General features: G+C 43.9%; 1 long non-coding RNA gene across 1 annotated transcript in view; it reads left to right on the top strand.

Moving 5' to 3' along the window:
* Positions 1-11,463: 11,463 nt before the first annotated feature.
* The window catches only part of LOC115091553, a 74,409-nt gene continuing 68,713 nt past the window's right edge, over positions 11,464-17,159 (top strand). The window contains exons 1-2 of the long non-coding RNA XR_003856766.1: positions 11,464-11,509; positions 11,613-11,769. This is a non-coding gene — a long non-coding RNA (uncharacterized LOC115091553). The remainder of the gene's footprint in view (positions 11,510-11,612; positions 11,770-17,159) is intronic.

Here is a 17,159-nt window from a genome sequence, read left to right as displayed (position 1 = left end):
CTGGAGGGCTTTAAGACCCTCGGGTTGCGGCCAATTCCAGATTCCTTTTAACTTGGCAGGGTCCATAGAAAGTCCTCATTGGGAGATAATGTATCCAGGGAAAGGCAGACTGGATTTCTCGAATAAGCATTTGTCCAATTTTGCAAACAAGTGATTCTCGCGAAGGTATTGGAGGACGGTACGGACATCAGTGCGGTGTGTGGCCAGATCCTTAGAAAAGACAAGGATATCATCCAGATATGCCACAACCTTGGTATACAGCAAATCTCTGAAAATTTTGTTCATCCTTCTTTGGAAAACTGCGGGTGCATTACAGAGGCCGAAAGGCATCACCAGGTATTCATAATGACCGTCCTGGGTATTGAAGACAGTCTTCCAAATGTCATCGGGACGGATCCGTACCAAATTATATGCTCCGCGTAAGTCCAATTTTGTAAATATAGATGCTCCTTGCAAGCAATCAAATAATTCTGAGATCAGTGGCAAAGGATACTTGTCTTTGCGGGTGATGGAGTTTAGGCTGCGGTAGTCAATACACGGCCTAAGCGACCCATCTTTCTTGGTCACAAAAAAGAATCCCGCCCCAGCAGGAGAAGTTGAGGGGTGGATGAATCCCTTCGCAAGGTTTTCTTGGAAGTACTCTGTCATAGCCTTTGTCTCTGGCAAAGACAGAGGGTAGGTGCGTCCTCGGGGAGACATGGTCCCAGGAAGGAGGTCAGTGGGACAATCGAACCTCCGAAGAGGTGGAAGAAGGTCAGCTTTTTGCTTGCAAAACACATCTTCGAAATCTGCGTAAGGAGCGGGTATACCTGAAGAGGTAGCAGCCAGAGGAACCACGGATGGCGGTACCACTTTCTAAAGACAGAACTGGTGGCAGGCAGGATCCCACTCCACCAGTTGCAGCGAACCCCAGATAAATTGGGGAGAGTTCCTTTGAAGCCAGGGGAGTCTGAGAACTACCGGGTGGATACATTTCTCCAATACTAACAGTTCAAGTTCTTCGGTATGTAGGGCACCTGTGCACAGCTGGACTGGTTCTGTGGTAAGGAAAATTCGGCCAAGTAATGGTTCTCCATAAATAGATGCTATTCACAAGAAGGTCTCTAGAGGACGGGTCTTAATACCCAGGAGCTGGACTAGATCCTTGAGTATGAAATTACCTCCTGCTCCGGAATCCACCAGAGCAAGGACTGGAAAGGACCAGGAGTCCCAGATCAAAGTAACTGGTACAGACAATTGAAGGGCCGGAGAAGTTGCGCTGAAGTTAAGGACCCCTACTGAACGTAGGCCAAGAAGTTTCCTGGATGGACAGGACAGGTCTGTAGATGGTGGCCAGGTGCTCCGCAATATAGACACAGACCGGTTTGTCTCCGCTGGAGGCGCTCTTCCGGTGTCAGCCGCCCACGAACCAACTGAATGGGATCTTCCGACTTAGCCACAGTAGTAACTCTGCTCAGGGCAGGGCTGGTGGTCGGTGGCGAATGGGCCAAACCCGAGAGGGCTTCTTGGGCATCCAACTCTCCCGGTGACGCTCTTGGAGACGGTATTTGATTCAGCCTGTTAAGTCTATAAGGTCCTCGAGAGAGGAAGGGAGTTCCTTTGCAGCCAGCTCATCCTTCAGCTAAGGAAAGTCCATCCAGGTAGATAGTTCATAGGCAGTCCTCCTGCCAGGCAAGCTCAGAAGCCAAAGTCCGAAACTCGACAGTATAATCAAAGAGACTTCTTTGACCTTGATGAAGATGTAATAAGCTGGTGCTTGCCACGGAATGCAGCCCAGGATCATTTAAGGTCCATCAAAACACAGCCACAAACTGAGATAACTCCTTTAGGAGGGAGTCCGACCGTTCCCATAGGGGGGAAGCCCAAGCCAGCGCCTTCCCTTCAAGACGAGATAGGATGAAGTTGACTTTGGTCAATTTGTCCTGGAAGACGGAGGGCTGCAGAGTGAATTGCATATAGCATTGGTTGATAAACCCTGCAGAGTCTGGAGTCACTGTTGAAGCGTGGGGGTGCTGGTAGGGCCAGCAAGGCTCAAGGCATCGATAGTGATGGCTGTGGATGAGGAGGAGCTGGCATAGAAACCAGATTACTGGTGAGGGCATCAAGCCGGGCATGGAGATGGTCAATGGAGGAGGCCAATGTCTCAAGAAACTGCTGCATTTCTTGTACCTTGGAGGCCAGGCCTGGGATGGCCTGGAGGGGACGCTGCTACACCAAATCCATGGTCTTTGCAACCTGTTGCATTGGAGGTGGACCCTTGGGCTGCAGTGCACTGGCTGCCGGCTTTCGCACCGAATAACTACACCATAAAAGGTGTAGTTATTTGGCACGAAACTGGCGGCAATAAAGGTCCTTACCTTTCGCCGCCAATGTGTCTGCGCAGCGCCTGCCCCGGTGCTGCCCTGACTCCTCCTCTTCTGGGGCCAACTCCACCCCCATTTAGTGATAGCACGCGAAAAGGGACGTTTCATGTGCAATTGCTTTTGAAAATGACCCCCTAAGTTTGTACCTGAGCAATGGAGGATAAAGTGACTTGTCCAACGTCATAAGGAGCAACAGCAGGAGTAGAACCCTGGTCTCCTGGTTCATAACCCGCTGCTCTAACCACTAGGCTCCAGGGATTATCTGGAAAACTATAGATCGATGAGCCTGACTTCAGTGCCGGGAAAAATAGTGGAAACTATTCTAAAGATCAAAATCACAGAGCATATAGAAAACCATAGTTTAATGGAACACAGTCAGCATGGATTTACCCAAGTCAAGTCTTGCCTCACAAATCTGCTTCATTTTTTTGAAGGGATACATGTGGATAAAGGTGAACCAATAGAAGTAGTGTATTTGGATTTTCAGAAGACTTATGACAAAGTCCCTCAAGAGAGGCTTCTGAGAAAACTAAAAAGTCATGGAATAGGAGGAGATGTCCTTTTGTAGATTGCAAACTGGTTAAAAGACAGGATGTACTTGGACAGGTGCTTTTCAATATATTTATAAATGATCTGGAAAGGAATACGACGAGTGAGGTAATCAAATTTTCAGATAATACAAAATTATTCAGAGTAGTTAAATCACAAGCGGATTGTGATAAATTGCAGGAGGACCTTGCAAGACTGGAAGACTGGGCATCCAAATGACAGATAAAATTTAATATGGATACGTGCAAGATGATGTTCATAGGAAAATTAAATTATATACAAAAAGGAAATGTCATATCAGAAAATCTTATATTAGATTGCCGTGTTCCAAAATTATAAAAATTTTAAGTGTTATAACCACATCATCAAGCCTGACGGCGTGTTCTCTGAGACTTCAAAAAGAGAGCCGCCCGGACCTCTAATCATCTGCGGCAAAAATTGTATCCTTTTTTTTGTGTCTTTTTTTCTTTTTATCAATTTTGCGATTTTTCTATTTAATGTTTATATTCAATCTTCAATTCAATGGCACTACTGTTGTCAAAGTTGTTGTAATTTAAACCAAGCTCAACATACGGCCGAAGTTTCGCAGCGCCAGCTGCTTCATCAGGAGCTGTAGTGCAAGCGCAGAAATCTTATCAGAAATATGATCAATCTTTCTCTGTCAAATAGATCCCTGTATTAAAACAATTTTTATATATTTAGCAACTTTGGATATATAGATAAATAGTTCAATCACTTATCTGGGAACGGCAAGCAGTCAAACCTTAGAGCTGGATGAACACTGTCTCACAACATCTTTAAACAAGAAGAGCAGAGACCATCTTTGCATCAGACGCGAGCTTATAAACAGCTATCATCCAATCCGGACTTCTCACGTCATTGCCGAGTGTGACGTCAGTATCAAGTTTTCTTTCACAGAAAAACATTAAGTTCTAATTCAGCATTTAACCCCCTGGGAAAAAGGGTATCCAAGAAATGTATCCATCTTTGTTCGGCTCTCAAAAGTTTCTTGTTCATGTCACCCCCACGACAGTGAGGCATAATTTGCTCCAGTTCTTCAAAACTATGATCTTTTTCAAGGCAATGAGACACTATTGGTGCAGTCAAACGTTGTGTAACTAAACTTGAACGATGTTCAATAATACGAGTCCGAAGTTGTCTTGTAGTTTTACCAACATATGTTAATTTACACGGACACTGAATAATGTAGATGACGCCCGCGGACTTACATGTCGTATTTTGCCTTAATTGTACTGTGATAGATGGATTCTCAAACTGGATGTCTGTGGTCACAAGCATGTTTCTACACACGGAGCAAGTTCCACACGCTGTGTGTGAGCCAGTGTTCTGTTTAGGTACAACAATCGTCGAGTCAGAATGTACAAGTTGGTCCTTCAAATTAGAACCTCTCATATATGTGAATCTGGGTCGCAATTCAAATTCACTATGATGTTGTAGTATTTGCCAATTTTGATGAATGAGTTGTTTGAGTGTGGATGTAATAGTGATTTGACATCACTATTACAAAGACACCAATGGACAGTTTTTCAGAATTCGTCGTCTTTGCTCCTCTCAAGATGATTTTATAAATCAGGCAAAGATTCTAAGTGACCGCTTTGTAAAGAGGGGCTATCCTAGAAGATGTGTGAGGCGGGCTTTTCTTCGAGCCAAATATACTAACAGAGATTGGTTATTTTTATCAAAAGAAAAAAACAACAGACGAATTGATTACATGTGTGGTGCCTTTTTCTCCTATGGCATCCACACTCAAACAACTCATTCATCAAAATTGGCAAATACTACAACATCATAGTGAATTTGAATTGCGACCCAGATTCACATATATGAGAGGTTCTAATTTGAAGGACCAACTTGTACATTCTGACTCAACGATTGTTGTACCTAAACAGAACACTGGCTCACACACAGCGTGTGGAACTTGCTCCATGTGTAGAAACATGCTTGTGACCACAGACATCCAGTTTGAGAATCCATCTATCACAGTACAATTAAGGCAAAATACGACATGTAAGTCCGCGGGCGTCATCTACATTATTCAGTGTCCGTGTAAATTAACATATGTTGGTAAAACTACAAGACAACTTCGGACTCGTATTATTGAACATCGTTCAAGTTTAGTTACACAACGTTTGACTGCACCAATAGTGTCTCATTGCCTTGAAAAAGATCATAGTTTTGAAGAACTGAGAGTATGTGTACTGGAGCAAATTATGCCTCACTGGCGTGGGGGTGACATGAACAAGAAACTTTTGAGAGCCGAACAAAGATGGATACATTTCTTGGATACCCTTTTTCCCAGGGGGTTAAATGCTGAATTAGAACTTAATGTTTTTCTGTGAAAGAAAACTTGATACTGACGTCACACTCGGCAATGACGTGAGAAGTCCGGATTGGATGATAGCTGTTTATAAGCTCGCGTCTGACGCAAAGATGGTCTCTGCTCTTCTTGTTTAAAGATGTTGTGAGACGGTGTTCGTCCAGCTCTAAGGTTTGACTGCTTGCCGTTCCCAGATAAGTGATTGAACTATTTATCTATATATCCAAAGTTGCTAAATATATAAAAATTGTTTTAATACAGGGATCTATTTGACAGAGAAAGATTGATCATATTTCTGATAAGATTTCTGCACTTGCACTACAGCTCCTGATGAAGCAGCTGGCGCTGCGAAACTTCGGCCGTATGTTGAGCTTGGTTTAAATTACAACAACTTTGACAACGGTATTGCCATTGAATTGAAGATTGAATATAAACAAATAGAAAAATCGCAAAATTGATAAAAAGAAAAAAAGACACAAAAAAAAGGATACAATTTTTGCCGCAGATGATTAGAGGTCCGGGCGGCTCTCTTTTTGAAGTCTCAGAGAACACGCCGTCAGGCTTGATGATGCGGTTATAACACTTAAAATTTTTATAATTTTGGAACACGGCAATCTAATATAAGATTTTCTGATATGACATTTCCTTTTTGTATATAGTTTGGTGTTGTGGAAATTGTCTTAGTTCTTTTTTTGATACATAGGAAAAATAACCCTGCTATAGTTAGAAGATGTTAGGTTCCATATTAGGAATTACCACCCAGGAAAAATATCTAGGTGTTATAGGTGAATAATACATTGAAATCATTGGCTCAGTGTGCTGTGGCAGTCAAAAAACCAAACAATATGTTAGGAATTATTAGGAAGGGAATGGTGAATAAAATGGAAAATGCCATAATGCCTCTGTATTGCTCCATGGTGAGACTGCACCTTGAATACTGTGTACGATTCTGGTTGCCACATCTAAAAAAAAAGATATAGTTGCACTGGAGAATGTACAGCTAAGGGCGACCAATATGATCAAGGGGATGGAATGGCTCCCCTATGAGGAAAGGCTAACGAGGTTCAGCTTGGAGAAGAGACAGCTGAGGGGGGGGATATGATAGACCTCTATAAAATCATGAGAGGTCTAGAACAGGTAAATGTAAATCAGTTATTTACTCTTTTGGATAATAGAAGGACTAGGGGGTACTCCATGAAGTTAACAAGTAGCACATAAAACAAATTAGAGAAAATGCTTTTTAACTCAACGCACAATTAAGCTCTGGAATTTGTTGCCAGAGGATGTAGTTAGAGCGGTTAGTGTAGCTGGGTTTAAAAAAGGTTTGGATAAGTTCTTGGAGGAGAAATCCATTACCTGCTATTAATCAAGTTGATTTAGGAATAGCCATTGCTATTACTGACATTAGTAGCATGGGATCTACTTAATGTTTGACTACTTGACAGATACTTGTAACCTGGACTGGGCACTGTTGGAAACAGGATGCTGGCTGGATGGACCCTCGGTCTGACTCAGTATGGCAACTTCTTATGTTCTTATGAGAAGTTTTATCCTTCTCCTGCTAGCTTCAGTATTTGATACCGGTATGGCAGAGAGCTGTATTGGTATTTAATATGCATTTATTCACTTTACTGGCTTTTGATTGGTCCTTTCACTGCAAAGCAACAAGAGTCACCAGTGGTAGCTCTGAAACATGTAGGAACTGCTTTCTGAGAACATTTGTAATCATGCATGTTTCTTTCTTTCCTAGCCACAGCACGAGCCTTGGGTTGTGGTAATCAATGGGCAGTAGGCAGGGCATGGATAGTCGGGCCCCCACTTTGTGCAGCACCCACAGTCCAAAAAGCACCTTCTCATCTTCCCTCTCTTGTGCTTCTTCTTTTGAGTCCTTCCAGCTTCTGTCTTATGCCTATGTTGAGTCAGGGAGACCATACACTGAACACTGGATGTGACTCAGTCTGAGTGCTGACAGCGGCAGAGGTGAAGGAGCTCTGGTAGCCACATGTAGTAGCCATGGTAATTAACTGAGATGGCTGCCTGCATCATACTGACGTCTCCTTTCTCCTACATTCGTATACAGACAGAACTGTTCATGTGTGACTCCGCCCCCTCTATCCTTTTTTTTTAATTTGGAAGAGAGACTGGTGGGGCTTTCAGTGTTTCCCCATGACTTCTTATGACCATACATCCTCTCCATGTCCTTACTGCCTGTCCAGTGGCGGTTGGGGTGGCCACACAACATTTTGGTTAAATATAGGTGTGCCTTGATCTTGAAAAGGTTGGGAAGCAATGGGTTCTTTAATATTATTATATACTGACATTTGATTGGTTTACATGCAGGTACTGTAGGTATTTCCCTATCCCCACAGGGCTTACAATCTAAGTTTTGTACCTGAGGCAATGGAGGGTAAAGTGACTTGCCCTATTTAATGTTTTAGTACCTGCCCGGTACTTGTGACTTGACTTGGCCACTGTTGGAAAATCCAAGTCATAAGTACCGGGCAGGTACTAAAACATTAAATAGATTCCGAGCTACTATTCCTTATTGATTAATAGCAGTTTATAGAGATGTGCTGAAAGGTTTGGGCTTCGTTTTCGGCCCACCGCAGGAAATTTCATATCTAACTTCTCATCTAGGAGCTTATCCAAATCTTTTCTAAACCCAGTTACACTAACTACCGTAACCATATCATCTGGCAATGAATTCCAGAGCTTAACTATGCGCTGAGTGAAAAATAATTTTCTCTGATTTGTTTTAAATGAGCTACTTGCTAACTTCTTGGAGTGCCCCCTAGTCCTTCTATTGTCTGAGAGAGTAAATAACTGATTTACTTTAACCTATTTAAGCCCTTTCATGATTTTGTAAACCTCTATCATATCCTCCCCCCAGCCATCTCTTTTTTAAGCTGAACAGCCCTAACTTCTTTAGCCTTTCCTCATCAGGGAAGTGCTCCATGCCCTTTATCATTTTGGTCACCCTTTTCTGCACTTTCTCCAGTGCAACTATATCTTTTTTGAGATGCAGCGACCAGAATTGCACACAGTATTCAAGATGCGGTTTCACCATGGAGCGATACAGAGGCATTATGACATCCATCATTTTCTTTGCCATTCCCTTCCTAATAATTCCTAACATTCTGTTATCTTTTTTTGTCTGCCACAGCACACTGAGCCGATGATTTCAATCTGTTGTCCACTATAACGCCTAGATCTTTTTCCTGGGATATAACTCCTAAGATGGAACCTAACATCGTGTAACTACAGCAAAGGTTATTTTTCCCTATATGCATCACCTTGCACTTGTCCACATTAAATTTCATCTGCCATTTGGAAGCCCAATCTTTCAGTCTCACAAGGTCCTCCTGCAATTTATCACAATCCCCTTGAGATTTAGATTTAACTACTCTGCATAATTTTGTGTCATCCGTAAATTTGATCACCTCACTCGTTGTACCCCTTTCCAGATCATTTATATATATATATTGAAAAGCACGGGTCCAAGTACAGATCCCTGAGGCACTCCACTGTTTACCTTTTTCCACTGTGAAAATAGGCCATTTAATCCTACTCTTTTTCCTGTCTTTTAACCATTTTTGCATCTCCTGAGCTGAGCCCAGGGGTCTTCTGTGGGTTACATGAATATTGGTGAATGTGTTTGGAGGTATTTTAAAGAAGCCTGGTGAATATCCTGCATCTGAAGAGCTGTCAGCTGACCTTGATTGACAACTGGTAACAGGCTCCTTAAGCAAGTGGATGGATTCAAATGAAAATTGGAGTTGCAAAATCATTCACTTGAATAATATGATGGGATAACATCTATATTTAACCACAATTGCTGTGCTTTCAATGTGCTAGTTGGCAGTCCTTAATAATAACTGCTCTATTTAATCAACCTACTCTAACTAGAAATGTTGATGTGTTTTGTACTTTTGTAATAAACGTATCTAAAGCAAGTTTGTGCTGTACACTTAATTTGCAACAAGTTGTCTCCCAATTTAGTCCCTTAGAATACCTATATTCAGCAAATCTGAGTCCCAGCCTACCCAAAGACTTCTTTTGAGCCCCTATTGGCCTAGACCTTGTTAAGTATCACAAACTAGATTGCACCTCTTACACCTAGCCAGGCACTGAGGGAGAAATTAAGGTGTAAGGAGCAGGGGAAATGGGAATATAAGGATGATAAGAGGGGTGTTGGGCATGGCTAGGCAAATGAAAGTAGAAGAGAGATGGAGTAATAGAATAAGAATGAGCAGGAGAGGAGAGCGATGAGAGAACATGGGACAAGGCTAGAAGAGGGCGTCAGTTAATAAGAGGGAGGCTATAAATAGTAAGTACAGAGCAGTGGAAGAATGATTGCTGTATACACACAGGGTTTCCTGCTGAGTTCTGCTGCATTTTTATCGGACAACACCGTTGCCATCAGCTTTCAGCCTGTCTAGCTGAACATTACTTCACCTTGGGCAGTTAAACGTTCCTTGGATTCAGCCTGTCTCTGTTTATGAAATATTGCAGTGCTGGAATCATGCTGAAATGAACCCTGTTTGTGGCTTTCCACGAAAGACTACTGCTCACCCTGGCTTATTTTAATGGGAACATCAACCTAAGAGCCTATGAGTTTGTGTAGCAGTGACGGGGAAGTGAGTGTGTCCAGGAGTAGCAGGGGAAAAGTAGGTGTAGGGAGATAGGGCAAGGGGAATCTCATGGGAGTCATTTTCCAAACAATCCACCTAAATGCAAAGTACTCCCTGACCACGTATCTAACGTTTTAAAGAAATGTGTGTATGTACCTACGTTCCCTCTGAACGTGTTCCACTGTTACAAAGGACCTGCAGACTTTGCACCTGCTTTCTCTGGGGCCAGCTTTTGGCTAGGAAATTATATGTGCAGATTTGAAAATTGTCTATGTGTGTGGTTTCCCATCTCCACTCAAACCCCCCCCCCCCCCCCCCGGATTATCTCCCCTAAAATCAACTATAAAGTAGCATCATTGTGAAACAGTGCACACACTGTTACCTGCATTGAGAAAGGACAGTTATCTAACAGGGCAGTCTAGGCAAGCTAATCCTTCTAATGCGCCTAGATTGCTGCAGAACTTGTCCTCTATCTATATCCGGTAAGGTCTGATAGTACAGTGCAGGAAAAAACACAGAGGGGTAGATTTTAAGAACTTGCGTGCAGGCGCCTATGTGTGAGCGCACTACCCGGCGCGCACACATGGATGCTCGATTTTATAACATGCGCGCGCACAAGGGGGTGCACACTAGTGCATCTTGCGTGCGCCGACGCCCGCTGCCTTCACCCGTTCCCTCCCAGCCCGCTCCAATTTGGGAGTGGCCTGTGAGGGAACTTCCCTTCCCCCTACTCTATCGTTCCTACCCCTTCCCCTAACCTTCCCGCCCCCTAGCCCTATTCTAACCTCCCCCCATTCCTTTAACTTACCGTTTGCGCCTGCCTTGGGGCAGGCACAGGTTGCGCACGCCGGCAGCCTGCCAGCATGTGATTCCCCCGGCACAGCGGCAAATGGCCTCTGTGCCGGGGGCCTCTAGTTCTGCCTTGCCCCGCCCTGCCCCCACCCTGCCCCGTTTTCGAAGCCCTGGGACATACACGTGTCCCGGGGCTTTACGTGTGTCGCCGGGCCTTTTTAAAATAGGCCCGGCGCGTGTAGGCATTTTAAAATCTGCCCCAGAGTGAGGGACTGTACAATGCCCAAGTGATACAGGGCAGATGACTGAGATTGTGACTCTGTGTTTATAACTGGGTCATACTGTAAAACATGGTGCTCACCAGTGACAGATTTAGGATTTTGCTGCCCCTAGCCACTAGTGCTGCCATTGTCCCTCCCTCTTCCGGACAAATGACAACAGAGCAGAAGGTCTAAGGCATAGCCTTCTTTGCGATCAGCTCCATGTTCACTTCCTCCCCTCATGTCTGTGAATGATCCTCGCCCCCTCCCCTGCTGTTCTCTGCTGAGTGAGATTTAGTACAGCTGCGAGGCAGCAAATCTTCAGCCGGCCTGCTGCCCCCACAGATTTTTGCCACCTTAGGCACAGGCCTAGTGCGCCTATTGGTGAATCCAGGCCTGCTGCTCACATGATAATCCGTGAACCATGCTGCCAAGACTCTAGTGTCTGACTCAGACTAGTGCGTAGTCATTTACCCTCCTGAGAGGAGCTCACTAGAAGCAGTTCCACCATATACACATCCTGGTGAGAAAATAAAGAAGAGTCTGTTACGGCAAGTGACTGCGAAGGAATCTGAGGTATTCTACTAGAGCAGAGCTTGAAAAGTTTAAGTATTGTCACAGCAAGCCCTAGAGAGAATTGAGCTTTTTATTAAGGGCTTCAAAGCATTATGTTTTCTAGGGGGAAGAATGTCTGCCTCAGCTCACCAGCCTACTGACCACAGTGTGGGCTTCTGTTCATCCCTCACGATGGAAAGCAAGGATAATGATTACTGCGATTAGCGAAGCAAGCGGCTGATGGATGGTATAAATCCTTCCTCCTTACTGGCCTTAATGAGGTGCCTGCAATTCTTTACTGGTTTTAGTCTGAATGCCCTCAATCTGTGTAAGTGTGCATGTTTGTGTGGGTGTGGGTGTTTCTGTGGATATGTACAGTGTATACATAAAGTACACAGGGCAATTTTCAAATGGAAACTACCCGCATTGTTTCTCTGTGAAAATCAGCAAGGGCAAAGTATGTGCATTACGAGGATCTGTATGCTTAACAAAATCATTAAAGGGAGGACGTTAAGGAAAACTAACATGGTAACTTTTAACTTTAAACAAGGAGACTATGATAAAATGAGGAAATTAGAAAAAAAAAACTAAAATGAGCGGCAAAGGCGTAACGTGGGTCTCCAGCGCCTGGGGTTAATGCTTGCATTTGTGCCTTTCCCTCTCCCGCATCATCTTTCTCATAGCTGAACTCTACTAGATCCCTACATAGAAACTATATGCTAGCAGATATACTGCATCTCAGTCACACACACACAGAACTCGGGCTAACCCTTAACTAATGCAGAATAAGGAGACATGCAAACAAAAACCTGAAATGGAAAGCTCGAGAAACAAGATTCTGTGGGCAATGGAAGACTGAAGAGAGAGAAATAGAAATGCATTTTTTTCTGTACTAAAGAAACTACAAAGATATAAGAAATACACTTTCTCAAAATCTGATGTATTCCAACTACTAAAAATTCAAAATAAAATGCTTTTTTTGTACATTTGCTATCTGGTCTTTTAATTTTTCTGATCGCTTTGGTCCCAGTATCTCTTGTCCCCTTTCCCCTTAATGTTACGACCCCGGTCGCCGCGTTAGCGACCGGGTCCTTACCTCCTCAGCGGGGTCCGGGGTCCTGCCGCAAGCCGTGGGATCCGGGGCCGGCCTGGCCGCATGGCGACGGCCTCGCCTCGTGGGAGACGCCGACAACGCCGCCGAGCCCCGCGGATGACTCCTCCCCCGAAGGGGAACGCGTGCGAGCGAGGGTCGGGCTTTTGACGGTCCAGCACCCGGATGTGCTGAACCGCCCCCTGGCTGACGTCAGCACCGGCGGGGAATTTAAGTCGGCACCAGCCCTTCCTGCTTTGCCTTGCAATGCGGTCACTCCTTGAGGATTAGTTGCTGTTCCAGGTGCTCCTGTTCCTGCTTGCCAGTTTCAACGTTCCTGTATCTGATTCCTGCTGCCTGCCTCGACCACGGATTGTCTTCTCGCTTCTGATCCCTGCTGCCTGCCTCGACCACGGATTGCCTTCTCGCTTCTGACTCCAGCTGCCTGCCTTGTCCACGGTTCGTCTTCACCCTTTCTTCTGCCTCTAGTTCTGTTCCAGTTCCGGTCCAGGATTTCTTCCACGCCAGCCTCTCTCCTAGGTCCCAGCGGTCCGGGTCCCTACGGGCTCCTCCTGGGGGGACCTCGGACTTCCAGGGCGAAGTCACCTAAGTCCTAGCGACCCGGGCGTTTACAGCTCCTCTGAGGGCATCACGGGTTTCCAGGTGAAGATCTGTCTTCGGCTGTGCATATCTGCCTCCCGACCGCTTTCCAACGACGGTCGGCCTAAGGATTCACTTCCGGATCTTAACACTTAATGGGCTTTTCCTAAGTCCTTTTCCAGGATCTCTTTTTCATTTTCTGTGTATTCTCTCTCCCTGTCTTCTTTCCTTTATCTCCTACATTTATTTCTGACAATGATTTTGCTTTTTCATCTTTTTTCTTCTTTTATCTCATCTGCCTCTCCATCCACCCACAGTTAAATTTTTCTCTTCCTCCTTCATTTCTCTCACCCTCCAGTCTTCAGTCTGCTTCTTTTCCCTTCTCATTAGGGATGTGCATTTCTTTGAAACAAATGGGTACAGTGCAAAAAATGAGAACATTTGTTTCATTTGTGGACCCCCAAAACAAATGGAGGGTGCCCATAAATTTAAACAAAATTTTTCATTTTATTCATTTATGTTTCCCATTTAAGCCTATGGCGTTTTGAAATTGTAACTATAACAACCAATCAATGCCTTTGTGAGGTAGCAACCAAGCTGGAGCCGAGATGGGAAAAGTAGGCAAGTAGACAGAATGGAGAACCAATCAAGGTGAAGTATTTTGTTTAACTAGCCTATAGATGACATCTCAAACAATAGAATTTGACATTCTCCGACTGAAAAGTCTGAGCATGTGCAAAGAAACTCTATTTTCTCTTTTAGATTTCAGAGGGAAAGCTTGTATTTTCAGAAGCTCTCTTAGACTCAAAGGAAAGCTTTTAGCCAGATGTACATAATGCTGGGATCACCATTAGAAGTTTCCATTCAGAAAACGTTTATTGGAGTCATTATGGACAAGATGTGTGGGAACGGTCAAAAAATCCCCAAATAAAATGTTAGATATTATGAGGAAGAGAATGGAAAACAAAATGAAAGGTGATATTATGCCTCTTTATTGATCCATGGTGTGAAGTTCTGGAAAAGATGCAGAGAAGGGCAACCAAAATGATAAAGGGGATGGAATGGTTCTCCTATGAGGAAAAATTAAACAGGTTATAGCTCTTTAGGCTGGAGAAGATACCTGCTGAGAGGAGATATAATAGCGGTCTATAAAATCATGAGTGGTGTGGAACAGGTAAATAGGCAATGGTTATACACCCTTTCCATTAAGGAATAGGGAATACTCTATGAACTGACAGATAGCACATTTAAAACAAATCAGAGAAAGTATTTTTTCACTTAGCGCACAATTAAACTGTAGTTAGTGAGGGGATTTAAAAACAGTTTAGACAAGATTCTGGAGGAAAAGTCTACAAACCACTATTAGCCATGTACACTTTAGCAAAGCTACTGCTTATCCCTTGTTATAAGCAAAAAAGGCTGGATCTATTCTTTGGGATCCTGCCGGGTACTTGTGACCTGGATTGGCATTTCTTATGTTCTTATTTTTCTTATGCACTTTGCACCCTGCTATTTATGTGTATGTGTGGAGGGGGAGGGGGGGGGGAGAAGCGCAGGAAAAGTGGCATGCATACATTTGAAACTCAACCTGCCATTGGATGGCCTCTTTTCAATGTGGCTGAAAGTGCATGTGCTATGCAATCTGTGTGTATTTTTAGCTGCATTTCAGGAGGGCGGTTTTCCGTCAGGCTCTACTCTTTACCCATATAAATACCTTTGAAAATTGCTCTGATAGATGGATAGATGTGGGTACATATACACATACACACGCATGCATATAGTCATAGGGGTTCCTTCTTCCAATTCTTTCAGGCTCCAGAGTGCAAATATCTAGTGAAATTTAGGTTTCCTGCACAGCAACTGTTGTAAAAGAGTCTAGTCAGGAGACGCACTTAGTGTTGAAAAGAAATTCAGCACAGCTCAATAAAAAATTCATGGCATGCAGGGGAAGGAGTGAGCCACAGACACTGTTAACATTCTCTGCTCTGCCCACAAGGGGTTATTCACCCACACACTTCACCCCTTTGCTTTGCCTTCCAGAGGTCTCAACCCTGCATAAGTCTGTATCCTAATGTTATATGTTGTTGTTAATAATGATGTAGTTGTCTGCTGGGTTTTATTGCCTGAATGTAATCTGCTTTGGGCTTAATCTGTAAAAGCAGGATATCAGGTCCAACTAAATTTTAAAAATACATAAATATAGAAATGATTAGTAGCAGCAGAGTCCTTACGAGGTGTGATTTCCCTTTGCCCCGTCTCTTTCTGTCCTGCACTAATGTGTTCAGTACTGTTCTGAGCTGTGTCAGGCTTGTAAATGATCAGGGTAAGAGAATGGCGCTTCACCATCTAAGCTACCACTCTGACACTTTTATGGGCAAGAGAGGTATTTCATGAATAAAGGAGAAGGGAGAGTGCTAATATGAAAACACATTGTTTTCAGGTTAGATACATGTTTGCCTTGCAAGACAGCAGTTTATTGTGCATTCTGCTTTGCTAAGACTTCCATTGCTTGGCTAAACAGCTCCCTGTGTGTGTGTGGGGGGGGGGGGGGGGGAGGCTCCCCTTCCAATATTGCAGTTGGCCTTGGGGGTGCCGGGCAGTGATGTAGCCTGCCAGCTGGTCGCCCTCTGATGATGCGACTGCACGGGACTTTGCCTCCACCACTGTACTAAGAGTAGTGGAAAGGCGCACCAGCGGCCCCATCTGGCAGCCCTCTCACCCACGCCTTAATATGGCCCAGGCTAAGTCATTGCCATTTATTTAACTTTAGCAAGTAGTTCTTTGTATGTATCCTGTTGTAGCTTTTCCTCCTATTATTCCTATTGAGTTGGGACATTTTAAGTGTTTGAAAAGATGTTTAAATGAATTAGTTAGTTGACCGAAGTGTAGACAGCCATTTTTGGCTTCATGTTCATACTCTGTGCTGAGGTCATGCAGTGAGCATGCTCCATGCGCTTCTTCCACACAATTTCAGATGTTTCAGAGGTCAGTAGCTTTCCATGTCCAAAAAGGAATAATTAGCCTCATGCCTATTGTAATGAGTCTTGCAAAGTAGTACTTGGGGGGGGGGGGGGGGTGAGGCAGGCTTAAAGTCCTGCATAAAACAGGATTATTAGAGGTTTTTTAGTGCTGTGCAGGTCCTCTCAGCTGCTTTCTCAAAATATAGGCAAAGATCTTTTGTTTTGTTTTTTTGCTTGAAATGGTAAATTACTTTTCTCCTAGAAATTTTTCTAAATCCCAATCAATAATAAATTGAAACTACTGCTAGAATACCTGTAAATCTGAATTATGCTGGAGGAAGAGAGACTACATGTAAATGTTTTAACTTCTCGGGTTCTAATGTAATATGATGCACCCATGTTACATGAGGTTGTGCACACATATTTGTGCATATAGCTTTACTCCCAATTTAACAAGGAATTTGGCACACAAAAATTTGCATACATTCATAACCCTTTGCTCAGGGGTTTGCTATTTCCCTTCTTTGGGGGCTACTCACTGCATCATATTCCCGCTCTCTGCAGGTCCCGGATGGGTGTGCTTGCTGTGGGGGGGCTGGAAATTCTTCTTGGCCCAGGTGATGAAATATTCCTCCTTAACTCTGGTACTATATTTTCCTCAAGGACAGACAGGCTAGACACAGACTGGGTGTTCATATAAAATTTACTGATTATTTCCAAAACATCAATCATAGTCAGGTATACTGTGCACAATTGAAACTGTACATTAGATCTATTTACATAGTCTCTCAGAAGGGGTGCTCGTGTCCATCTCTCTAGGTCCTAGGGAGAAACTTGCCACTTTTTCAGTAAACAAACAGCCCCGGATGTGGGGGAATTCTACTGGGGAACCCCCAAGAGCAAGCAAGAATCCTACCTGAATTCAAAGTTCTGTTTCTTGCCCACAGCCTGTGTCCTGGTCCTTTTGGGGTGAAGATCCAGTTGGGAGTCTCCAGATGTTTACATTTCATCCCACACTGTC

The sequence above is a fragment of the Rhinatrema bivittatum genome, chromosome 5 (assembly GCF_901001135.1).
Source record: "Rhinatrema bivittatum chromosome 5, aRhiBiv1.1, whole genome shotgun sequence".
Taxonomy (NCBI): Eukaryota; Metazoa; Chordata; class Amphibia; order Gymnophiona; family Rhinatrematidae; genus Rhinatrema; species Rhinatrema bivittatum.
The sequence above is the reverse complement of the archived record's forward strand: the minus strand, read 5'-3'. Positions and strand labels throughout refer to the sequence as shown.